At 42.7% G+C, this 26,027-nt stretch overlaps 1 protein-coding gene and 1 non-coding gene across 2 annotated transcripts in view; one reads left to right on the plus strand and one right to left on the minus strand.

Moving 5' to 3' along the window:
• LOC123934564 (transcription factor SPT20 homolog) overlaps positions 1–26,027 on the plus strand; it is a 98,357-nt gene that overhangs the window by 53,852 nt on the left and 18,478 nt on the right. The window lies entirely within an intron of this gene.
• On the minus strand, positions 24,109–24,195 carry LOC123935714. Its single transcript, XR_006816987.1, has one exon. It is a non-coding gene; the product is annotated as a small nucleolar RNA SNORD35 (small nucleolar RNA).

Consider the following 26,027-nt stretch of genomic DNA (forward strand, 5'->3'; position numbering starts at 1 on the left):
TCTCTTAATATATATCTCCTGTTGGTCGTATGTTTCTGTTTGAACCCTGACTGATACAAACCCACTTGTAGAATATAAAAACAGATTTCTGTCCTTTTGCTGTGTGTTCTTATTTAATATTTTAATAATAATTATTATTTTTCAAATGGTAAGAACATCGATTGTTAAGAGGATCTAGGAAAATCAGAATATGTGAATACTTATAATTATTTTAGTCTTTTAAAAGAAATTCCAACATACTTAACATACCGTGTTCCATGAGTTTCAGATGTGCAATATAGCGATTCACCCACTCTGTGCGTGGCTCCATCAAATGGCATGGTTTCATTCTTTTTTATGGCTGGGTGATATTTCAGCGTATATATGCACGACGTCTTCTTTATCCATTCACCTAGTGGTGGACACTTGGGCTGCTTCCATAATTTGACTATTGTAAATAATGCTGCAGTAAACAGGGGGTTTCTGTATCCCTTCGAATTAGTGTTTCTTTATTTCTTTGCATAAGGATTCTTTTTTCCTCTACATCCTCTTTTTTTTTTTAAGATTTTATTTTCTCTACATCCTCACCACCACTTACTATTTCTTGTATTGATGATTTTAGCCATTCGAAAGGTGTGAGGTGGTATCTCATTGTGGTTTTGATTTGCATTTTCCTGACAATGAATGATGTCGAGCATCTTTTCATGTGTTTGTTGGCCATCTGGATGTCTTTGGAGAAATGTTTGTACATGTTTTCTGCCCATTTTTAAATTGTATTATTTGAGGTTTTTTTGTGTTGAGTTACAGAAGTTCTTTACTATTTTTTTTAAGATTTTATTTATTTGACAGAGAGAGATCACAAGTAGGCAGAGAGGCAGGCAGAGAGAGAGAGGAGGAAGCAGGCTTCCTGATGAGCAGAGAGCTCCATGTGGGGCTCGATCCCAGGACCCTGGGATCATGACCCGAGCCAAAGGTGGAGGCTTTAACCCACTGAGCCACTCAGGCACCCCAAGAAGTTCTTTATATATTTTGGATACTAACCCTTTATCAGATCTGTCATTTGCAAATATTTTCTCCCATTCAGTAGGTTGTTGTTTAGTTTTGTTGGCTGTTTCCCTTGTTGTGCAGAAGCTTTTTATTTTGGTGTAGTCCCCAAACTTTATTTTTGCTTTTGTTTCTTTTGCCTCAGAAGACATATCTAGAAAGATGTTGCCACAGCCTGTGTCAGAGAAATTACTGCCTATCCTCTCTTCTAGGATTTTTATGGTTTCAGGTCTCGCATTTAGATCCTTAATTCATTTTGAATTATTTTTTTGTGTATAATATAAGAAGTGGTCCAATTTTGTTCTTTTGAATGTGGCTGTACAATTTTCCCAACACCATTTATTGAAGAGATTGTCTTTTTCCCATTGCACATTCTTGCCTCCTTTGTCGAAGATTAATTGACCATATAATTGTGGGCTTATTTCTGGACTTTCCATTCTATTCCGTTGGTCTGTGTGTGTATTTTTGTGCCAGTACCATACTGTTTTGATCACTACAGCCTTGTAACATAACTTGAAGTCTGCAATTTTGATACCTCCAGTTTGGTTTTCTTTTTCAATATTGCTTTGGCTATAACAATGAATCTTGGAACACTGCATCAAAAACCAATAATGTATTTTATGGTGACTAACATAACACAATAAAATTTTTGAAAAAAGAAGAGCAGGAAATAAAAGAATAAAAAAATAAAAAAAGAAGAAAAAAGAAAAAATAGAAGATTGCTTTTGCTGTTCAGGGTCTTTTGTGGTTCCATACAAATTTTAAGATTGTTTGTTCTAATTCTGTGAAATATGTTGTTGGTGTTTTGGTAGGGGTTGCATTAAATGTATAGATTCCTTTGGGTAGTATAGCCATTTTATCAATATTTGTTCTTCCAATCCATGATGATGGAATGTGTTTCCATTTCTTTATGTCATCTTCAGTTTCTTTCAACAGTGTTTTTTAGTTTTCAGAGTACAGGTCTTTCACCTCTTTGGTTAAGTTTATGCCCGTGTATTTTGTTATATATTTGGTGCAATTATAAATGGGGTTGTTTTCTTAATTTCTCTTTCTGCTGCTTTATTATTAGTGTATAGAAATGCAACTTATCTGTGTACATTAATTTTGTATCCTGAAACTTTACTAAATTCATTTATCAGTTCTAGTAGTTTTGGGGGGGAGTCTTTGGGGTTTTCTATATGTAGTATGATGTCAGCTGCAGATAGTGAAAATTTTACATCTTCCTTACTAATGTGGATGCCTTTTGTTTATTTTTGTAGTCTGATTGCTGTGGTTAGGACTTCCAGTACTATTTTGGATAGAAGTGGAGAGAGTGGACATCATTGTCTTGTTCCTGACCTTAGAGGAAAAGCTCTCAGTTTTCCCCCATTGAGTATGATGTTAGCTGTGGGATTTTCATATAAGGCCTTTATTATGTTGAGGTCTGTTCCCTCTAAACCTACTTTGTTGAAGGTTTTTATCGTGAATGGATGCTGTAGTTTGTGAAATACTTTTCCTTTATCTATTGAAATGATCATATGGTTTTTATCCTTTCTCTTGTTGGTGTAATATATCACAATGATTGATTTCAGAGTATTGAACCACACTTGCATCCTGGGAATGAACCTGATTGTGGTGATTTTTTAAATGTATGGTTGGATTCAGTTTACTGACATTTTGTTGAGGATTTTTGCATCTATGTTCATCAGAGATATCGGCCTGTAGTTCTCTGGTTTTGTGCTGTCTCTCTCTGGTTTTGGTATTAGGGTAAGCTGACCTCATAGAATGAATTTAGATGTTTTCCTTTCTCTTCTGTTTTTGAAAAAGTTTTAGAAGAATAGGTACTAACTCTTCTTTAAATGTTTGCTAGAATTCATCTCTGAAGGTATCTGGTCCTGGACTTTTGTTGGCTGGGAATTTTTTGATTACTGATTTCAATTTCATTGCTAGTAATTGGTATATTCAAATTTTCTATTTCTTCCTACTTCAGTTTTGGTAGGTTATTTGTTTCTAGGGATTTATCTATTTCTTCTAGGCTGTCCAATTTGTTGGCATGTAATTTTTCATAATATTGCCTTACAACTCTTTGTATTTCTGTGATGTCAGTTATTTGTCCTCTTTCACTTCTGATTATGTTTGTTTGAGACACCCCCCCCTCTTTTTGATGAGTCTCGCTAATGGTTGTTCAGTTTTGTTGACCTTTTCAAAGAACCAGCTCCTGGTTTCATTGATCTGTTCTATTGGTGTTTTGTTTGTTTTCTATATCATATATTTTGGCTCTCATCTTTATTATTTCCTTCCTTCTGCTGGTTTTGGGTTTTGTTTGGTCTTTCATTGTTGTGTGTTCTTAAGGGTACTTCTACATTCCTCCTGCTCCCAAGACTAAACCTTGGAGTTAGTGTTGATTGTATATAGGTGCAATCAAGGAAATGTTCACCTCCACCAGAACAATTCGTTGGGACTCTATTTGCAATTTTTTCCTAGTACAATTTCTATTAGAATATAAATTCCACAGAGGATAGGATTGCAGTTTGTTCTGTTTATTGAGATGTCTCAAGAGCCCACAACTCTGTCTGACACCACATAGTAGATGGGCCCTACATCTCTTTTGAATGATCAGATGCCCACAGTGACATTGTAAGCTCCTTGGAATGGAGAGAGGGCCTCTGTTTCCATCCTCCATCAGAGCCTAACAGTGCTATGAGAATAGAAGGTGCTTGTGGTAGGTTGCAGATATGGCCACAAATTCTTCCTTTCTCAGAAGAGCTGGAATCTCTTAAATCTTGGCTTGGCTGTGTGAATTTCTTTGATCAATAGGACATGAGCAAATATGATACAAGCAGAGATTTAAAAAATGCTTGGGTATTGGAACTTGGAATTAGAACCCTAACATGACCATGAGCTAGTCTGCTGGTGTGTTTTAAAAGGCTACATGGAGGGGAACCAAAGCATCCCGGCTGACAGTCTACCGACTACCAGACATATGAGCAAGGCCTTTGTAGATCATCCAACCACCTGCCATCCTGTAAGCTGAACAAGGATACGTGAGCCAGCCTGGATCTGAAGGACTACTCAACTAACCCACTGAATCCTGAGCAAAATCAAATGTTTGTGGTTTTAAGCCACTAAAGTGAGGTCATGTATTATACTGCAATAGATAATGGAACCAGTGCTCAATAAATTCCCAAGTTTAGATAAAGAAAGATATGTCATCTCAGTTCTCAAATATTGTGTGCCTGCTCTATGCAGGTTCTGTTCTTGGCACCAAGAATATGAGGATTAAAACTTATGGTTCCTGAAAATCTCTTTAAATGTGACACCAAAAGCACAGATGACAAAAGAAAAAAAGATATACTGGATTTCATCAAATTAAAAACTTGTGTGCTTCTAAGGGTACCATCCAGAAAGTGAAAAGACAACCCATGGAATTGGAGAAAAATTTTCCAAATCAAATATGTGATAAGGGACTTGTATGTAGAATAGATAAAGAATTCATACAACTCAATAAAAGTTAAAGAACCAGTTTAAAAATGGGCAAAGGATCCAAATAGACATTTCTCCAAACAAGATATACAAATGGCTGATAAACATATGAAAAGATGCTCAGCATCTCTAGCTATTAGAGAAATACGGATGATAGCCACAGTGAGATATCACTTCATTCCCACTAAAATGGCTATAATTAAAAAAGAGAATAGCAAGTGTTGGCAAGGATGTAGAGAAATTGCGATCTTAATACACTGTTGGGGGAAATGTGGAATGAGGTAGCTGTTTTGGGAAAGTTTGTTTTCCCTAACGTTAAGTGTAGAGTCACCATATGACCCAATCTGGAGAGTACTCTGACACCCATCAACCAATCGTCCAATTCCCTGGACACCAACTGGATGCCCAACAATTCAGTTCTGACACTAACTATATGGAGTTACTGTCAGATTCCACGTATATAAGGGCTTTGCCCGCAAGACTGCTCCCGCTTCCGATGCCAGTTGGAAGTCGCAGGCCACTCATACTTCTAGTGACTGGCTATAAAGCAGAGGTTCCCAGGACCCCCTCCTCAGATTCAGTAGTTTGCCAGCATGGCTCACAGAACTGAGAGAAATATTTTGTTTATGTTTACTGCTTTCTTACAAAGCATACAACTCAGAACAGCCAGATGGGAGGGATGCGTAGGGCAAGGTGTGGAGAACAGGGGGTGGTGTGGAGCATCCTCCCAGCAAATTCACGTGTTCACCAGCCTGGAAACTTTCCAGGTATCATGTTTCGAGTTTCTGTAGAGCTCCAGGGCCACCTTCCCTTCCCATGGGGTCAGTGGGTGGGACTGAAAGTTCCAACTCTGATCACTCCAGCTTTCTGATGACCACCCCTATCTTATGGCCATCTAGGGGTCCCTCCTTAAGTCACCTCATTAGCATGAACTCAGATGTGATTGAAAGGGGCTTGTTAGGAATAACATCAGAAACACACAACTATCACTCCTAGAAAACTCCAAGGGTTTTGGAGCTCTGTACCAGAAACCGTGGGCAAAGACCAAATATGTTTTTGTATTAACCGCATCTGGTAATTCCTCCCTAGCTGTATACCTAGAAGAAATGAAAACGTGCATCCACACAAAAAGTATGTGAATGGGGGCGCCTGGGTGGCTCAGTGGGTTAAAGCCTCTGCCTTCGGCTCAGGTCGTGGTCCCGGGGTCCTGGGATCGAGCCCCACATCGGGCTCTCTGCTCCGCGGGGAGCCTGCTTCCTCCTCTCTCTCTGCCTGCCTCTCTGCCTAGTTGTGATTTCTCTCTGTCAAATAAATAAAAAAAAAATTTTTAAAAAAGTATGTGAATGTTAAGAGCAACACTCTTTATAATATCCCCAAAGTAGAGATCACCCTGGTGTCCACCGACTGATGAATGGATAAGCAAAACATGATATATCATTTGGCCATGAAAAGGAATGATGTTCTGATAAGTGCTATAATGTGGATGACCCTTGAAAAGATTAAGGAAAGGAAAAAAGTCAGAATCACCAAAAACACCTATCCTATGATTCTATTTATATGAAATGTCCCGAATAGGCAACTGTATAGAAGCAGAAGGTAGACGAGTGGTTGCCAGGGGCTGGGACAACTGGGGGAAATGGAGAGTGAATGCTAATCGGTACAGGGTCTCTCTTTGGAGTGATAAGGTGTTCTAAAGTCATATTGTGGTGATAGCTGCACAACTCTGTGAATATACTAAAAAAAAGGTGACTTGTATACTTTAAATAGGTCAGCCATATAGAGTGTGAATTATATCTCCATAAACCTGTTTTTACAAAGGCCAGCAACTTAGCCAAGGGCAAAGAATTACTAGTAAATAGCTGAGTTGGGACTTGAATCCAGGTCCAATCTGCACACTCCCTTTCTGTCTGTCTAACTTTCTATCTCACATAAGCCTGGTATATTTATATATCTCAAAAATTTGTGTATATAGAAAAATAGTAATATGTATTACATGTATAAAAACATTTTATCATCTACCTCTTTAAAAAAAGAGTTATTTACGTATTGAAGTAAGTGGGCTTGATCCCACAACCCATGAAATTATGACCTAAACCGAAACCAAGAGTCAGATTCTTAAGCAACTAAGCCACCCAGGCACCGCTATCCTCAGTCTTCTTAAAATTAGTTTTTTAATTTTAATCCCCGTAGGGTTAACTTACAGTGTTGTATTAGTTTCAGGTGTAAAATATAGTAATTCAGCGCTTCTGTGCATTACTCAGTGCTCGTCACTACCAGTGCACTCTTAATCCCCTTCACCTGTTTCACCCATCCTCCCCACTCACCTGCCCTCTAGTAACCATCAGTTTGTTCTCTACATGTAAGAGTCTGTTTCTTGTCTCTCTCTCTCTCTCTTTTTTCCCTTTGCTCATTTGTTTTATTTCTTAAATTCCACATATGAGTGAAATCATATGGTATTTGTCTTTCTCTGATTTATTTCACTTAGCATGATACTCTCTAGCTCCACTCATGTTGTTGCATATGGCAAGATATCATTCTTTTTTATGGCACAGTAATGTTCTGTTGTTTATATATATGCCACATCTTCTTTATCCATTCATCCGTGTGGGGACATTTAGGCTGCTTCCATATCTTGGGTATTGTAAATAATGCTGCCATAAATGGGGGCGCCTGGGTGGCTCAGTGGATTAAGCCGCTGCCTTCGGCTCAGGTCATGATCTCAGGGTCCTGGGATCGAGCCCCGCATCGGGCTCTCTGCTCAGCAGGGAGCCTGTTTCCTCCTCTCTCTCTGCCTGCCTCTCTGCCTACTTGTGATCTCTCTCTCTGTCAAATAAATAAATAAAATCTTAAAAAAAAATGCTGCCATAAATGAAGGGGTGCATATATTTTTTGAATTAGTGTTTTCATGTTCTTTGGGTAAACACCCTATAGTGGAATTACTAGAACGTATGGTAATCGTATTTTTAATTTTTGAGGAACCTCCATACAGTTTTCCAGAGTGGCTGAACCAGTTTATATTCCCACTGACAGTGCAAGAGGGTTTGTTTTTCTCCACATCCTTGGCAACGCTTGTTGTTTCTTGTGTTCTTGATTTTAGCCATTCTGACAGGTGTGAGGTGAAATCCCACTGTGATTTTGATTTGCATTTCCCTAATGAGTGACCTTGAGCATCTTATCATCCCCATGGCCGTCCCTGTGTCTTCTTTGGAGAAATGTCTGGGCCCATCCACCTTTTTTTTTTTTTTTTTTAAATTTCAAGTGGATTGTGAGCATTTTTACATGTCATGACATAGTCTCCTACAACATAAAATTTTCTTTTTTTTCCTTTCTTTTTCTCTAAAGATTTTTTTATTTTTTCAATTGAGAAAGAGAAGTACAGAGAGAGAGTATGAGCAGAGGGAGAGGCAGAGGGAGAGGGAGAAGCAGACTCCCCGCTGAGCCAGGAGCCCTATGTGGGGCTTGATCCCAGGACCTGGAGATCATGACCTGATGCTTAACCATCTGAGCCACCCAGGTGCCCCCATACAACATAAAATTTTAATAGCTACATAGTATCCCGTTGTATGACTGACCCTTAATTTATTTAACTGAGTCCTTATTATTTGGATGGTTTCTAATATAGAGTGAGCTCTTATAAAATTAACTGCTGTAACCAGTCTGGTGGGCTTTTTATTTTTGATAGCATCTGTAGCCTTTTTTCAATGATTGGAGTAGAGTCTCTCTCTCTCTCTCTCCCTCTCTCTCTTTTAAACTGTCTACTAAAGCACAACGTACATACATAATATATACATATCATAAGTGTAAAGGCGGACATATTTCACAAACTAAACATACCTGTGTAACCAGTACCCAACTTAAGAAACAGAACGTGACCAGCACTTCAGGAGCCCCCTTCATGCCCTCTGCCCTCCCAGGACTTTTTCAAATGAATAACAGCTGGCAATATGTCCAAGTGGCAAATCCAACATGCCCCTTTGGGGCAGAGCCGGTAAAGGCATCACAGATTGCCACCAAATGTTCAGTCATGGCTCTTCTGCTTGTGCCTTGGCTCTCCCACCTGCAGTGCTCTGGTAGGTCCCAACCTTAACCCTCACCGGTGTGTCACCTACACCCAGAGTCTCCACCTTTCAGGTAGCTTCCGTTGCTGAGTGGGAGCTGGCAAGTTGAGCTGCCACGGGTGAGTGGCATGATCAGGCATGTGGTGCCCTCTCCCCTCCCCTACACACTTGATAAAGCCAAAAGGGAGGGCCTGGGTAGTTCTGAGCAAGGGCCAGGTGTTCTAAACCAGTGACTTTCCAACTTGGCTGCATATTAGAATCCCTGGGGGAGCTTTACTACATAATAATGCCTGGCTCCTACCCCCAAAGATTCTGATTTAATTGGCATGGGGTATGGCCTGGACATGGGTATTTTTTTTTAAAACCCCCAAGTGATTCCAGTGTGCAGCAAAGGCTGAGAACCTGTGCTGTAAACTCAGATTATTTTTTTCCTCCTTTTCAATTTTTTATTTAAATTCTAGTTAGTTAACATATAGTGTAATATTGGTTTCAGGAGTAGAATTCAGTGATTTGTCACTTACATACAACACCCAGTGCTCATCATAACAAGTGCCCTCCTTAATGCCCATCACCCATCTAGCCCATCCCCCTGACCACCTCCCCTCCAGCAACCCTCAGTTTTTTCTCTATCCTTAAGAGTCTCTCATGGTTTCTCCCTCTCTCTTTCTCCCCACTTGCCATATGTTCATCTGTTTTATTTCTTAAATCCCACATATGAGTGAGAGCATATGGTTATTGTCTTTTTCTGACTTATTTCACTTAATACAGTTTAGCTCCATCCACATCATTGCAATGCAAGATTTCATTCTTTTTGATGGCTGTGTAATATTCCATTATAGATAGATCTTTCTATCTATACCACATCTTCTTTATTCATTCATCAGTCAGTGGACATTTGGGCTCTCTCCATAGTTTGGCTATTATTGATAATGGGGCTGTAAACATTGGGGTACACGTACCCCTTCAAATCTGTATTTTTGTATCCTGTGGGTAAATACCTAGTAGTACAGTTGCTGGGGCATAGGGTAGCTCTATTTTTAACTTCTTGAGGACCCTCCATGCTGTTCTCTAGTGGTTGCACCAGTTTGCATTCCCACCACCAGTGTAAGAGTGTTCCCGTTTCTCCTCATCCTCACCAACATCTGTTGTTTCCTGTGTTGTTGATTTTAGCCATTCTGACTGGTGTTGAGGTGGTATCTCATCATGCTTTTGATTTGTATTTCCCTAATGATAAATGATGGTGAGCGTCTTTTCATGTGCCAGTTGGCCAAATCTGCACCTTCTTTGGAGAAATGTCTATTGATGTCTTCTCTCCATTTCTTCCTTTTTTTTTTTTTAAGATTTTGTTTATTTATTTGACAGACAGAGATCACAAGTAGGCAGAGGCAGGCAGAGAGAGGAGGAAGCAGGCTTCCTGCTGAGCAGAGAGCCCGATGTGATCCCAGGACCCTGGGATCATGACCCGAGCCGAAGGCAGAGGCTTTAACCCACTGAGCCACGCAGGCACCCCTCTTCTCTCCATTTCTTAACTGCATTATTTATTTTGGGGGTGTTGAGTTTGATAAGTTCTTTATATATTTTGGATACTTACCCTTTATTAGATACGCCATTTGCAGATGTTGTCTCCCATTCCGTAGGCTGCCTTTTAGCTGTGCTGATGGTTTCCTTTGCTGTGCAGAAGGTTTTTTTTCTCTTGTTGAAGTCCCGATAGTGCGTCTTTGCTTTTGTTTCCCTTGACTCTAGAGATGTGTCTAGGAAGAAATTGCTGTGGCCAAGGTCAAAGAAGTTGCTGCCTGTGCTCTCCTCTAGGATTGTGATGGTTTCCTATCTCACAGTGAGGTCTTTCATCCATTTTGAATTTATTTTTGTGTGTGCTGTAAGAAAGTAGTCCAAGTTCATTCTTTGCATGGCTGTCCAATTTTCCCAACACCATTTGTTAGGAGACTGTCTTTTCTTCATTGGATATCCTTTCCTGCTTTGTCGAAGATTAGTTGACCATGTTAAACTCAGATTCTTTCTGGCTTTTGTCAGTGTGCTGCTCAGTGTCAACATCAGCTGAGGATCAAACACCATGTCTCACTGGCACTGTAATATTTTTGTAATTCACATTAGCTTTTTTTTCCCCTTTCCTTAGAGGGTTTGTGCAACACTATTTTGATGACATGCCACTCTCTCTCTGTAGATTCAACTGACAATCTCTCAGATGGTTGTGGATATACTGGTCATTTAGCCTGAATAGGAATTAAGATGTCTTAAAACAATAATGAGGTACAAAAGTCACCCCTTAAGCATATTTGATGTGCTTTCTTATGTCTCCCGCACATGATGTGCCTTGGTAAAATAGCGTGCTTACTGGGAGAAATGTCGGTTTCGGACGTGTCAGTCCCATAGGGGACATTTGCAAAGCCATGATGCCTGATCTGTCTGACTTGTTCCCTGGCTGTTTCCCGCCCAGGACACAAGCCTCCGTCAGGAAGGACTTCCCCACACAGGTGCCTGGGCAGCATATTTGAAAGATGATTAAAGAAGGCTTCTTTATAAGTTACCTTTAAGAGGGAAAAAGAAATGCCTGGTTTATGAAGCATGACCAGTAGGGCAAGTAGAAACCAGACACTTAAAGTAGAAAAGGAAAAGAAAGGAGCTCGAGCAAGAGGAGAGATGGGTCTGGAGTAAGTTAGCACTTCCAGGGTGTGAGAGGTGTATGGCTGACCCCCAACAGAGGGAGTGACCAGCTGTCTCACTGTGAACTCGAGTAGGACATTGGCTAGGAGAAGCAGAGCCTCCCAGGTACTAACTTGTGGAGTTGTAGGCAGGTGTCTTCAGTGTAGACAGGGTAATACATAGTAAAAGCAAAAACAGATACAGAAATACCTTCTTTTACATACACACACACACACACACACACATATGTATATATATTTTTTTTTTAAAAATATTTTATTTATTTATTTGACAGAGAGAGATCACAAGTAGGCAGAGGCAGGCAGAGAGAGAGAGGGGGAAGCAGGCTCCCTGTTGAGCAGAGAGCCTGATGCAGGGCTCGATCCCAGGACCCTGAGATCATGACCTGAGCTGAAGGCAGAAGCTTAACCCACTGAGTCACCCAGGTGCCCCCAGAAACACCTTCTGATTCCCGGGGAAATGTCAAGCTCTCCCCACTTTCACTCTTAACCATCGGCATGAGAATGCTGTTCCCAGGCTTGGGTTCCCAGGAGCCCCGTCCTTTGCTGAAGAGTGCTCAGTGGATCCTGGCCAGAGCTCCGAACCGCTGTGGGTTGTGGGTTCTGTCTTGTATTTATACAACCGACAGAAAGAATCTCTTTTAGAGAAAGCCGGCAAAGAAGAGAGCTGAGGGTAGCAATTTCATGGCCTGCTCTGTAATTTAGTATGGTGTTCTGTGCTGAAGGGGAAAACAATCCCTGTGTTAACAGACAATGGAGGACAAGAGAAGGAAGGATTAAGCAATTGGGTCTCCCTGTCCTGTGCATTTTCCATGTGTTGGGAAGGGAGGAAAAACTTTTTGAGTTTTTCTTGTTCCATTTTAACATTCTAGAGAGACATGGTTATTTGGGGAGTCAGACGCACAGACTAAGATACGTATGGGTAGATAGATAAAACAGTGGGGTGGGCACTGTAATAATAGATAGGATAAGAGGAGCCGAGAGTACTGACTGAGGACGTGGGCTCTGAAGTCAGACGGCTGCCTGGGATTGAGTCCAAGCCACCATGAATATGTCACCTTGGGCAGGTTACGTAACTTCTCTGTGCCCCCAGTGTCCTCATCTGTAAATGGGATAATAAGAGTACATATCTCATGGAGCCTGGCACAAAGTAAGCCAGTAAAAGTTTGCTTTTATTTTATTATCACCAGTATAACTCAGCAGGATATTAGGGGAGAACAGATGAGAATCATTTATTCTAGCCGGAGGAGGTCAGAGAGAATCAGCTGCCAGGCCGTGGGGGGTGGTGGGCTGGGCTGAGTCTCAGACGAGCAGTAGGAGTTGGCAAGAGAGGGGGGAGATCATAGCCCCATTCCAGGCAGAGTGGGGTCCGTGGCTGAGAAATAGGGCATCTGTAAGGAAGGTTTTTATGCGACTTTTGTTTTTCGAATCACTTTTGCTGTTATATTTGACAAATAGTTGGACACATGTATGGAAGTCACAGTGGTTTTCTCCAGTCCAGTGAAAATGACTGGAGGGCAGGGGGTCCGGGAACCTCTTGTGATGTCTCCACGTCCCCCCAGGGTCTGTAGTCTGCAGTTTGGAAATCATTGCTGGGGTCTGTTGTATCCTGGACCCAGGTCCTGCTTTCCTTCAACAGTGCTGTCCAGGTGGAGAGCCACTGAGTTTTCAAACAGGGGAACCATGATGGAAATGGGTATTCCACGTCTATTTCAGCGAGCCTCCTTTCAGTGTACCTTTATGTGTAGCTGACTCTAAGAAATCAAAAAACTACATTTCCCAGAGTTGCTAGAAGCTAGGCAGTTTCAGTTCCACCAATCAGATGTGGTCCTGTGAGATAAATCCAGACCACCTTTACATAGGGAAAGAGGCATGGTGAGAAGCTTCTGTGTTGCAGGTGTATCTTTCAAGAGGTCTGGTGTGCCTCTGAAGCTGATGGTTCCAATAGTGGCCTGAATCCCCAGATTACATCTGAGTTTGGCAACCCTGGGAGCAGCTGTTGAAAGGGCAGCTTGCCAATTTCCTCATACAGCTCTCTCCTGAGGGTGCTGGTTTGACATCAGGAGAACCGAGTCAGCACATGCCTGGTGCTGGCTGTATCCCGGACCCAGATCCTGCTTGCTTTCTACCTTTAGCCAGTCCAGGGTCAGCCCCATCTCTGTGTCTCCTTTCCCCCTGCCTGTAGCCCTTTATTCAAGTAATAAAGTCATGGTCTCTACCACAGGTTTGGGAAAGGAATCTCTGCCCTGGGTCTAGGTTACTTTCTACCAGAAAGTACCTGGTCTCCTTAGGCAAATTTCCCCCACACCCCTCTTTATCCAAATCTGACCATTTCCTTCCCTCACCTCCCCAGATACCTTGCTGCAAAGTAATGCCGCTGTGTGGGGGAAGAGTGATACAGCCTTGGGAGGGTCGTGCTGATACAGCAGGCTCAATGATCTAGGTAAACTAACTGAAATGGACAGGCAGGAGCTTCCAGGTAATTTATAAAGGAAGCAAGTCGAGTCAGAAGTAAGGAGCTGTCCTCTGAAGTGCAAAGAATGACCTTTCAGGACCTTGAAGAAAGCACTTAAAGAGAAGTGCAGTGAGTAAACTGTAGGAGTGACCTGTTCCCACCAGTCCTAGAGACAGTCCCCAGGTACACAGTGTGGGGTTGCCCTGCACTCAGACCCCTGGCCAAGGGCACCGAGCAGGAACTGAAATCCGGCCCATGCTTCAGTTGCCCAGTGGAGGGCCCCAGCGTGGGGCTGTGCACTGCACAAGGAAGGGGGAGGTGCCTTTTAAAATCCACACTGAAGTGTTGTAGGGGCAGCTGTAGTTCCTAGTGGTGGGATAGGGAGAGGCCCACACACTGTCCATGTCAAAGGCTTCTGACACGGGGAGGTATGTCCTCTCCCTGCCCCCAGGCTTGGACACCCATGTGCAGAGCTCGCTTCCCAGCCCTCCTCCAGCTCTGAGCCAGCACTTTGCCCTTCTATTATGTAAGCACATGTAATGGCAAGGTGGCATTGGCTGTCATTGTTTCCTCTGCCAAGTGTTTTTGTGCTACAGAACTGCAGAGTACGAACTCTACAATCATTCTTTGGACTTCAAAAATTGCTTAGGAAAGAACAGGGTGTGGGGAGGAAGACGAGGAGAGACAAAGTCCTCTTGGATCGCAAACTGCCAGTTTCCCTTCTAGAGTGACTAACTGCATTTGGTCTTTTGTTCCTTGCCTGGGGAACATGTTCGACAAGTATAAAACTCAATCCGGTTGTTTATAGCAAGGCTTTGAAGATGCTGGGCTTTCTGCTGTAATAGCAGTGCAGGCTGGGTCTTTGGCTGCCTAGCACCACATCTGCCCAAGACACACAACAGGTCTGACCAGAATGAGCTGCTTGGGCACCAGGGCCCTCAGCCAGCTGATAACTGGGTAGAACCTCTGTGGGGAGTGGGGCGGAGCAGACGGAGAAGAAGGAATGTGTCAGCAACGGCATGATCGCAGCAGCCTCTGTGTGCCCTGGGCCAGAAAAAGGAAAGGGCAGAGAGTATGGTAGGGAACAAGTCCACTTTAAGGAGTTCCAACCAGAAATGTCAATCACTAAAACAACTTTTTCAAAAGCACCAAAGCAAACGAAAAGTGCTTTGTGCAAGTCTGTTCACTCCATCCGCAGCAGGTGCTCTGCTCTACAACGTGCAGTCCCCGGCGTTTACGAATTTTGTGCGCACTTGCCCAGCTTCCAACGGTCTGCGGTGCCTACTCACACCTGAGCCTCTCTCTAGATGCAGCGACCTTGCTTCTCAGGCAGGGTGACTCAGATGTGTGCCTCTGGTCACCCAGGGTGTTCCCCAGCAGGATTATGCTCCGGCGGCCCACTGTGGCGAATTGTTTGCCAACACACCCTTAAGTGGCTCCCATTCCTTCCTTTCCCAGTCTAACTTCCCCACTGCCCTGCTGATGTTTCCTGAAATCTCCCAGATCACCTACTTGGACTGGAATCCTTCTATCAGCGCCCAGTTCTGGAGAACCCAAGCTAAAACATCCTCCTACTTTGATCCATTTTGTTCAAATCGGCTCCCTTCCCTTGTTAAGTAGGTTTAGTTATGCTCGAAGCTTCTCATCCTTGAACTCACCACCAGGCTGGAGTGGCTCCTTTGCCCACACAACTTGTTTGATACAAGGGGTAGCCAAGTTTTAAAAGCCGTTTCATGATTTTTTAAAAAGATTTTATTTATTTATTTAAGAGAACAGAGTGACAGAGGACAAACAGGAGCAGGGGTGGGCAGAGGGACAAGCAGACTCCCCACTGGGCAGGGAGCCCGATGCGGGGCTCAATCCCAGGACCCTGAGATCATGACCCGACCTGAAGGCAGACAACTGAGCCACCCAGCCCCCTCCCCCAACCAGTCTTAAAAATTTTTTTTTTAAATATTTTATTTATTTGACAGAGAGAAATCACAACTAGGCAGAGAGAGAGGAGGAAGCAGGCTCCCCGCGGAGCAGAGAGCCCGATGCGGGGCTCGATCCCAGGACTCTGGGATCATGACCCGAGCCGAAGGCAGAGGCTTTAACCCACTGAGCCACCCAGGCGCCCCCAGTCTTTAAAATTTTTAAGTAATCTTTACGGCCAACATGGGGCTGGAACTTAAAACCCTGAGATCACGAGTCACATGCTCTACAACTGAGCCAGCCAGGTGCCTCTGGTCTCGCTTATTTTTTTTTTTTTTTAAAGATTTTATTTATTTATTTGACAGAGAGAAATCACAAGCAGGCAGAGAGGCAAGCAGAGAGAGAAGCAGGGAAGCAGGCTCCCCGCTGAGCGGAGAACCCGATGTGGGGCTCGATCCCAGGACCCTGAGATCATGACCTGAGCCGAAGGCAGAGGCTTAACCCACTGAGCCACCCAGGCGCCCCTCGCTTATTTTAACGCTGCTTCTCCCAGTGTTATTAGCCTGTTTCTAAGGATCTAATACAGAACTATTTGCAATACAGTATCGATGGCACAGAGCCTACAGGAAATTCGTTTTGTTCTCCAGCATCACTTTAGAACTACCATAGTATGTCTTCTTCTGTCACTAATGGGTGGGGGAGATGCTGAATAAATCACTGACTCTGCATTCTTCCATTTCTCCAATAAATAAATATTTGGAGGTATATGAACTAAAGAAAGACTGGGACTATAGCCCTTCCTTACAAACAAAATAATAGGGCTCATTTCAGGATAAAAGTAAGACATATACAGAGAAAACTTGAATTCAGAAAAGGGGAGGAAAAGCATCTATGTTTCTTCTGCATAAAGAAACTCAGCATCACACTTTATTTTTTTCCTACCTTTCTATGTACAGTTTTTGTGTTCTTATTATCGTTGTGGCGTCAGACATCATCTTAATAGCAACATCGAATTCCAGGGAGTACATACACCTTAGTCTACTTACGCAGTTCCCTATGTTCAACTACTTTCTCCCTATTTTTACCATTAGAAATCATGCCCAGCAGGATTAATTTACATGACAGTGTGTTCCCCTGGATCCTCCCCCAGCACTTATTAATCCTCGTTAGTGTTAATTCGTGTTGGGTAGATTCCACACAATGCGGATAAGGAGATCATGAGTTTCTGTACCTCTCCTGAGTACCTGCTCCGTGTGGGGGACCTTAAAGGAGCCAAAGATGAATAAAACAGCATCTGTCTGCGGGGAGCTCAGCCTCTGGAAGAAGAACACAGACCTGCAATCCATAAATAATAGCAACCCGGTGAGAAAGTTCTACACCGGCTATTAGGAGAGCACAGAAGAGCAAAGTCTCTGACTCTCCCTAGTGAAGGGTTTTAGAAGCATAAGATTTTACCAGACAGTGCAGATAAAGAAAATAAGAAAACAAATCAGGGGAGTGTGATAACAATGGGAGGAGGGCAGCCTCAGGAGACAGAGCAGATGGGAGAGGCCGCTCTGAAGAGGTGACATTTAAACTAAGACCTAAATGACAAGAAGGTTTCAGCCACTCAAGGACCGGGTGGAAGTGTTTAAGGCAAAGGATCAGCAAGTACCAAGGAGATGGGAGTGGAGATCTACCAAGGAGATCTTGGCTTGTTTAAGGAAGAGCGTGGTGGGAGTGACATGAGCGAAAGGGAGGGGAGTGGAGTGGGTCTCAGGGAATGGGAGAGCAGAGTGCGGCGGGTCAAGTGAAAGGCTAGCAGGGCAGCTTTGAGAATTTGGCTGCTGTTGGAGAACCTGAGTCAGGAGTGGTCCCAACGCATAAGGCTGCTTGACTTTGTCACCATTTCTGAGTAGCACTGGAAGCAGAGAAGGCAGATGGCCTGGCTGATACATGGTTGGAGGTTGCAGAACAAGTGGAGCAAAAATTTAAAAAATAAATAAATAAAATTTTAAAAACAACAAAAAAAAATAAAACAAGAACAAGTGTAGCAAATTGATAGTGGAATAACGAGTGGATGGTACTGGGAATGGAGTTTGTGGTGTTGTGCTCTCAAGGCCAGGCTGGATAAGAAAAGATTGGAAAATAAGGTTGGAAGACAAGGGTGTGACAAACAGGGAGAAAACAGAAGGCTGGGAGATTGGAGGGTTCACAGAGCCTATGAGATGGAAACAAGGTATGAAGAAAGCTGGAAGGACAAAGGACTTTACTCTGAGTTTAAGAAAGCAGGTAGATGGGCGCCTAGATGGCTCGGTTGTTAAGCCTCTGCCTTCGGCTCAGGTCATGATCCCAGGGTCCTGGGATCAAGACCCGCATCAAGCTCTCCGCTCAGCGGGAGGTCTGCTTCTCCCTTTCCCACTCCTCCTGCTTGTGTTCCCTCTCTCACGGTGTCTCTCTCTGTCAAATAAATCTTGAAAAAAGAAAGAGAGCAGGTAGAGTTCAGACAGCTTGTGGGTGACGTCGAGGTCCCTTGCTGAAGTAAAATGGAGGTGATGGTTGAACCCACGATCAGGAAGTATGTGCAAGGGGCGCCTGGGTGGCTCAGTGGTTTAAGCCTCTGCCTTCGGCTCAGGTCATGATCCCAGGGTCCTGGGATCGAGTCCCGCATCGGGCTCTCTGCTTGGCGGGGAGCCTGCTTTCTCCTCTCTCTCTCTCTGCTTGCCTCTCTGCCTACTTGTGATCTCTCTCTGTCAAATAAATAAATAAAATCTTTAAAAAAAAAAAAGGAAGTATGTGCAAGCTAGGGTGGTAACTTGATTTCATCAAATCAAAACATTTGTGCATCAAAGTGAAAAGACATGGGACACCTGGCCGGCTCAGTCAGGGGAGCAAGTGATTCTTGATCATGGGGTCATGAGTTCGAGGCCCATGTTGGGTGTAGAGATTACATAAAAATAAAATCTTTAAAATAAGAGGAAGTAAAAAGATGACTGACCGAAAGGGAGAAAATATTTGCTAATGATTTATGTTATGAGGGTCTGGTATCGAAAGTGTGAATAAATAAATCTTACTTAATGATAAAAGGATAAGTAACGCATTTAAAAATAGGTAAAGAATCTGAATAGATATTTCTCCAAAGATAACATACAGTCAATAAGCACATGAAAAGACGCTCAACATCGTTAGCCAAGGAAATGCAAACCTCAACTGCAGTGAGAAATCGCTTCATATCTAGCACCAGAATGGTTATAATCAAGTAATCAGATAATAAACAAGCATTGGCAAGGATATGGAGCAAGGGGAACACTCATATCCCGCTAGTGAGAATGTAAAATGGTGCAGCTGCTTTAGAAAATATTTTGGCAGTTTCTTAAAATGTTAAAATTAGAGTTACCATATGACCCAACAATTTCACTCCTAGGTATATACCCAAGAGAAACGAAAGCATATGCCCATACAAAAACTCCTACCCAAAAATTCTTAGCAGCATTCCTCAATAGCCAAAAAGGGCAACACCCAAATGTCCATCAATTGATAAATGAAAAAGCAAAATGTGGTATATCCATATAATGCAGCAACTCAGGGTGCTCACTCGGTGAAGCATCTGCTTTCTGCTCAGGTCATGATCCCAGCGTCCTGGGATCGAGCCCCGTGTGAGGCTCTCTGCTCAGTGGGGAGTCTGTTCCTCCCTCCCACTTGTGCTCTCTCTCTCTCTCTTTCTCTCACTGTCTCTCTCCTTCAAATAAATAAATAAAATCTTAAAAAAACACAATGCAGCAACTCAGATGACCCTTGAAAATGTTATAAGTGAATGGAAACAGTTACTACTTGAAGTGAGTAGTCCTCAAAGTAGATTGGGGATGGAGATAAGCATTTTCTTAATGAAATAGAATAGGCTTGATTAGATTAGACTAGATCAGATCCTTATATCCCAGCTCAAGTGCCTTTTCCTCAAGGAGTCTTCCCTAACTAGGTCAAATCCCCCCTCTCTTGGAACCTGTCCTTGATAGCACTAATCTCACAGTTGGAAGTTTAGGTTTATTTGCATGATGATTGGATGGACATTGCGGTCCCAGGGTAAGACTATGAATGCACGGCATTTCCAGCACTTAGCGTGCTGTTGCTGGCACACAGCAGGTTACTTGTAAGTATCTGTTCAAGGAAGGAAGGAAAGATACTGGTAAGTGGGGGATCAAAGAACAGAGTAGTCTAGAAGGAAATGAATAAAATGGGGGATGTGGATGAAGTCTCTAAAATAGAGGTCGCTGAGACACTGGTTTTCAAACGGAGGGTCACAACACACAAGTGAATTGTGAAAATGGTATACTAAGTTGTGGCCAGAATTTTTTAATGAAATGGAATAAGGTAGGATAGAAAATATTGGAGGCGGGGTGCCTGGATGGCTCACTTGGTTAAGCGACTGCCTTCGGCTCAGGTCATGATCCTGCAGTCCCAGGATGGGGTCCCGTATCAGGCTTCCTGCTTGGCAGGGAGTCTGCTTCTCCTGCTGACCTCTCTCCTCTCATGCTCTCTCTTTCTCATCTCTCTCTCTTTCTCAAATAAATAAATAAAATCTTTTAAAAAAAAAGAAAAAGAAAATATTGGAGGGGTGCCTGGGTCACTCAGTCTGACTCTTGATTTCAGCTCCTGTCATGATCTCAGGGTCACGAGACAGAGCCCCGCCTCGCACTGAGCGTGGAGCCTGCTTAAGATTCTCTCTCTCCCTCTCCTGCTGCCCCTTTGCCCACTCCCCACCCCGACCCTCTCTCTCTCTAAAAGAAAATGAAGAAAAAAGAAAATATCAGAGAATATAGCACATACCAAAATTTTCATGAAATTTTGCTTCAACAATATATATAGTTGTACATATATATATATTTCATATATACATATATTTCAACAATATATGTGTGTACATATATATACACACAGACATACATGCATGTACACGTGTGTGTTTTATGTCATGATTCTACTGTGTTTCAATTTTTAAAAATTGAGACACTCCTATACTATACCTTGTGGTTCAAACATGCATGACTGTAATTCTTTTCTGAAGCACTCATTGTTCTAGTAGATTGAGAATCACAGACTGTGAATATAAGACCTTTGGTGGTTTGTACTAGTAATAACATAGCATTTTTAAAAAGTCATTTGTTAAGTACAAATTAAACATTAATTTCTCAAGTATAAATTGAACATTAATGGAATTTCTTAAGTATAAACATTAATTTGAATTTTTAAGAGCAAGTTAAACAATGGTTGCAATCTCTATTAAGATGTTTTTCAGTCTCTAAAATGTATCAACAGTTATGATTATTTCTAATCATTTGTGATTAAGAAACCCAGGAAGCCAGTGTTTAGTTATGTGGCAAAATGCATGTCCTTAATTTAATTTCTTTTACCCCGAGTTATTTCAAAATGGTTTAATTGTAAGATTTCTTTGAATGTGTATAACATATCAAATGTGCCTAACCATTCTTTCATTTGGAAACTGTGTGTGGCGGGAAGCCCGGGGCCTTTGGAGCCATTCTGGTCTGCAAGGAATCCTGGCTTTGTCACTTACTGGCTGTTTGACATTTGACAAGTTGGTATATTGGGATCTTGGCTTCCTTGTCTGTAAGACAAAGAAAATAATTTAGGTGGAAATTGCCTTTTGTGGAGGTCAAAATTGGTCAACTGTCAGCACTTTCATGTGGCTCAACCTAATGATTATCTTACAGGGTGGTTGTGAGGATCAAACAAGACAATATCTGTTTAATGCCTGGCACAATGCCTATTAAATGTTAGTATTCCCCTTGATAAAGGTGAAAAATACTAGTGTCATTGTTTAATGATCTCTTTTGAATTGGCAGCATACACATCAGTCCATTGAACATTACATACTTATTTAATTTGTGTCTTGTTGCAGAAAGAATTTAAGTAGACTCTTTGGTACGTAGTTGGTATGAGATAAATATTTGGACACTAGGGAATAATGTTTCTGTTTAGTTTTGTTTCCTTGATCATTTATGAGCCATCATTTGGTACTTAACTAGAATTTGATGAAACATTAAAGAGCCCAGTTGGGACTGTTCTTTTCCAAGAGTTTGTAACAACAAAGTCTTGTTTTGTACTTCTGTAACAGGTTGTCCTTTCCTGGGAGCCAGCCCCACGCCATGGTGTCTGGTGAATGTTTAACAACAGACTTTCTGGAAGCAAGGCTATGTGGGTGATGGTGGCCAATTTCCATGCAAATATTTCCGTCACCCATCACTGCTGATTTCAGACTAGCAACTTAACATCACTGAATGCACAGTTGGGAGGAGGTGAGTGCAGGGTGCTCTTCTGAGCTCGAACCAAGATGCCGTGGGCCTGCTGCTGGCCCCAGGACACGCGAAACCCACCCTGAGGGCAGTGCTCTGTAGACTGGAACTGAGTGTACACGTGGGATTTTTCATTTATATTTATGTAGCTAATAACGACTTTCCACAATTACTGAGTATTTTTGAAAAACACAACTCAACAGAAAAGCTGCAGAAGTGGAACAAAATAATAATTACAGTATCTATCATTATCCCACATCCGTATGACACCTTCTCATTAAATTACTTTCCTTGATGAGACAACCTGCAGGGTTTTGCTCTTCTTTTGTCCTTTGGTCAGCCTATTATTTTTAATGACTACAATACGAAGTAAGTATTCCTCCCCAAAAGTGCCGTGTAATTTTATGTATTGTCTCTCTTGATGATCTGCCTGGCTCAGATATTGGGAAACGCCTTTTTGGTGGGATTGTAAAATTCAACATCATTTTTTTTTTAAATGTGAGGGAATGGGAATCACAGTTGGAATTGCTGAGGCTGTGGATCATTTTATGAGTGATGTATTTTAAGATTTAAAAAATGCTTCTGCAGATAAAAGGTTTTACTCTAAATCAGAGATACTAAATGGGGGGTGGTGTTGTCCTGGGGTGGGGGTGGATTTAAGAAATCGATGGTGGCAGGGCACCTGGGTGGCTCAGTGGGTTAAAGCCTCTGCCTTCAGCTCAGGTCGTGATCCCACGGTCCTGGGATCGAGCCCCGCATCGGGCTCCCTGCTCAGCAGGGAGCCTGCTTCCTCCCCTCACTCTCTCTGCTTGCCTCTCTGCCTACTTGTGATCTGTCTGTCAAATAAATAAATAAAATCAATTTAAAAAAAAGAAATCGATGGTGGCATTTTTGTTGTTGTTGTCACAATGATTGGGGAGCACTGTTGACATTTAAAGGGCGGGGCCAGAGAAGCTAGAACCGGAAATCGTCCCAAGTTCTGAATGACCTTTAGCTCTACTGTGGAACTGTCGTGTAGGTGAAAATAAAGACCTAATTTTCTTTTTTTTTTTAAAGATTTTATTTATTTATTTGACAGACAGAGATCACAAGTAGGCAGAGAGGCAGGCAGAGAGAGCGAGAAGAGGAAGCAGGCTCCCTGCTGAGCAGAGAGCCCCATGCGGGGCTCAATCTCAGGACCGTGGGATCATGACCTGAGCCGAAGGCAGAGGCTTAACCCACTGGGCCAGGCCACCCAGGCGCCCCAAAGACCTAATTTTCCAAGACAGCAAGCACAGTATAAAGTGAAGGTTGCTTGCCTTTAGTTTTGCTTAGAATTTTCCCACAGTTGTTCGCCATGTTGGGGAGTCATAGCACCATGGGCGGTACTGATGTCGTCATTTGAGTTGCTGCTAAGGCCCACCCATGTCAGTCTTGGCCTTGAGCCATCATTCACAGTGATATTATGATAGTGTAAGCATTTGGCAACTTTATTTTGTCTTCTAGGATTGCCATGCCTGTGAGTTTCTCTTTTGAGGTTCATGTTATTTTATTATACATGACTTTCTTTTTATTTGTCCTTTCTGCCAGGGTATTATTATTATTATTATTATTTGAAGATTTTATTTATTTATTTGACACAGAGAGATCACAAGTAGGCAGAGAAGGGAGGGGAGCAGGCTCCCCGCCGAGCAGAGAGCTCGATGTGGGACTCGATCCCAGGACCCTGAGGTCATGACCTGAGCTGAATGCAGAGGCTTAACCCACTGAGCCACCCAGGCGCCCGTTGTTATTACTTTTTACAATTATGCATAGCGATATGTAGTGTCCCCTCTGGGTTTCATTTCAGGTCAGTACAGGAGGGTTATTAAAGGAATCACTGAGTCTGAGACCCAATAATAATCTAAATAACTAATCCTTAGGATAATAGGACAATACCATTTGTTTCTGAGGTCCCCAGCATACCTGCCCACAGATTGTTGAACTCTCCCCCAGTCACTGCCATCTGTGGGCCAAAAGAACAGTTTTTTTTTTAATTTTATTTATTTATTTGACACACAGAGAGAGAAATCACAAGTAGGCAGAGAGGCAGGCAGAGAGAGAAGGGGAAGCAGGCTCCCTACTGAGCAGAGCCTGATGCAGGATTCGATCCTAGGACGCTGAGATCATGACCTGAGCCGAAGGCAGAGGCTTAACCCACTGAGCCACTCAGGCACCCCCAAAAGAACAGTTTTATCCTCCTTTTTTCCTTCCTGGCATCAGCTGAGCCGTTGGTGTTACCACCGCTGCGCACAGTGGCATCTGCAGCCCATCCTGAGAAAAAGTCATCATTTGCTGGATTGTATCCATTTTCTTAATCAGTGTTTACAGTATTGTCATTCCGCTGCCCTCTTGGAAAAGGACGTACTCAGAAAGTCAGTGGATCAAATATTACGGCAGTTGTCAAATGAGGTGAACCTCCGTTTCCTTGGGTTTCGAAGTCGCCCCTGAGAAGTGTGGAGGCAGGCATCAGCAAGCACAGCCGTTTTGCCTCCTGCCCTACACAGGGGCACTAAACACCCCGGTAAGAAAATAAGCACTTAGTGCTGTGCACACAGTAACAAAAAACAAATATATACTTCGAGGTGGATTCAAATATGAACCTACAGGTCATGTTGTCAACACGGTGAAGAGGGAAAAAAAGGCACCATCAGTGAACAGACCTGTAATGAGTATGCAGGGCTCACCTTTGGCAAGATTGCGGAGCAGCTGTCTTTTGTTTCCAGCACTTGTATCTCCTTTCTCAGGTGCCCTTGCCTTTCCCTCAGCACCTCTGGAGCTGACAAGCCTGAGGTTCTTAGTCCACGTGGAGCCGAGAAGCCTGAGGTTCTTAGTCCACGTGGAATCAGCAAGCGTTTTTGAGGTAATTTTTTTTTAAGATTTTATTTATTTGTCTGTGTGTGTGTGCGTGTGTGTGTGTTCACATGCATGTGCACAAGCAGGGGAGCAGCAAGCAGAAGCAGAGGGAGAAGCAGTCTTCCTGCTGAGCCTGATGCGGGACTCGATCCCAACGTGGGGCTTGATCCCAAGACCCTGAGATCATGACCTAAGCCGGAAGCAGACGCTTAACCCACTGAGCCACCCAGGTGCCCCTTGAGCTACTTGTGCTGTATGTCAGGCAGTGTGGTAGGCACGATCAAATCCTTGTCTGATTTGAAGGACTCTCCCTGTCAGAAGGAAAGGGGGAAGATACACTTTTTTCCTACTAACTCTAGGATTTTTTTTAGAGAAGACCAGCTCTTTCTGGCGATCAGAATAGTGGTTATCCTGGACAGGCAGAATTGACTGGGAAGGGGCATGAGGGTTTCTGGGGAGCTGGTAATATTATGTGTTTCTTTTTTTTAAATTGTGGTAAGGAATACATGGCATAAAATCTACCACCTTAACGGTGTCTAAGTGTCCAGTTCAGTAGTGTTAAGTGTATGTATTCCCATTGTTGCGAAGTAGGTCTCCAGAACTTTTTCATCTTGTAAAACTGAAACTTTGAAAATAAAAAAAAAATTTTTTTTAATTAACCATAACTCACTTTTCCTCATTTTCCTACCCCCAGCCCCTGGTAACCACCTTTCTACTTTCTATTTCTATAAATTTGACTTCTCTATATACCTTATACAGGTGGAATCGCACAGCATTTACCCTATAGTGACTGGTTTATTTCACACAGTTATGATGTTCATCCATATTGTAGCGTGTGACAGGATTTCCCTCCTAATTTTCTATTTCTTAATCTGGGTGCTGGTTCCCTGAGGACATTCACTTTGGGGAAATTCATCCAGTTGCGCATTTATTAACTGGACATACTTCTGTATGCATGTTCTACTTCCAAAAAGGACTTGACTTTAAAAATAAGGTGGAGAGGGGTGCCTGGGTGGCTCAGTGGGTTAAAGCCTCTGCCTTCAGCTCAGATCATGATCTCAGGGTCCTGAGATTGAGCCCCACATTGGGCTCTCTGCTCGGCAGGGAGACTGCTTCTCCCTCTCTCTCTCTCTCTGCCTGCCTCTCTGCCTACTTGTGATCTCTGTCTGTCAAATAAATAAATAAAATCTTTAAAAAAATTAGGTGGAGATAAAATTTAAAAATTATTCCTACCATTTCTACTAAGCTCTTAGTGACTTGTGTTAATGTTTCC

This window comes from Meles meles, chromosome X (genome assembly GCF_922984935.1).
Source record: "Meles meles chromosome X, mMelMel3.1 paternal haplotype, whole genome shotgun sequence".
Taxonomy (NCBI): Eukaryota; Metazoa; Chordata; class Mammalia; order Carnivora; family Mustelidae; genus Meles; species Meles meles.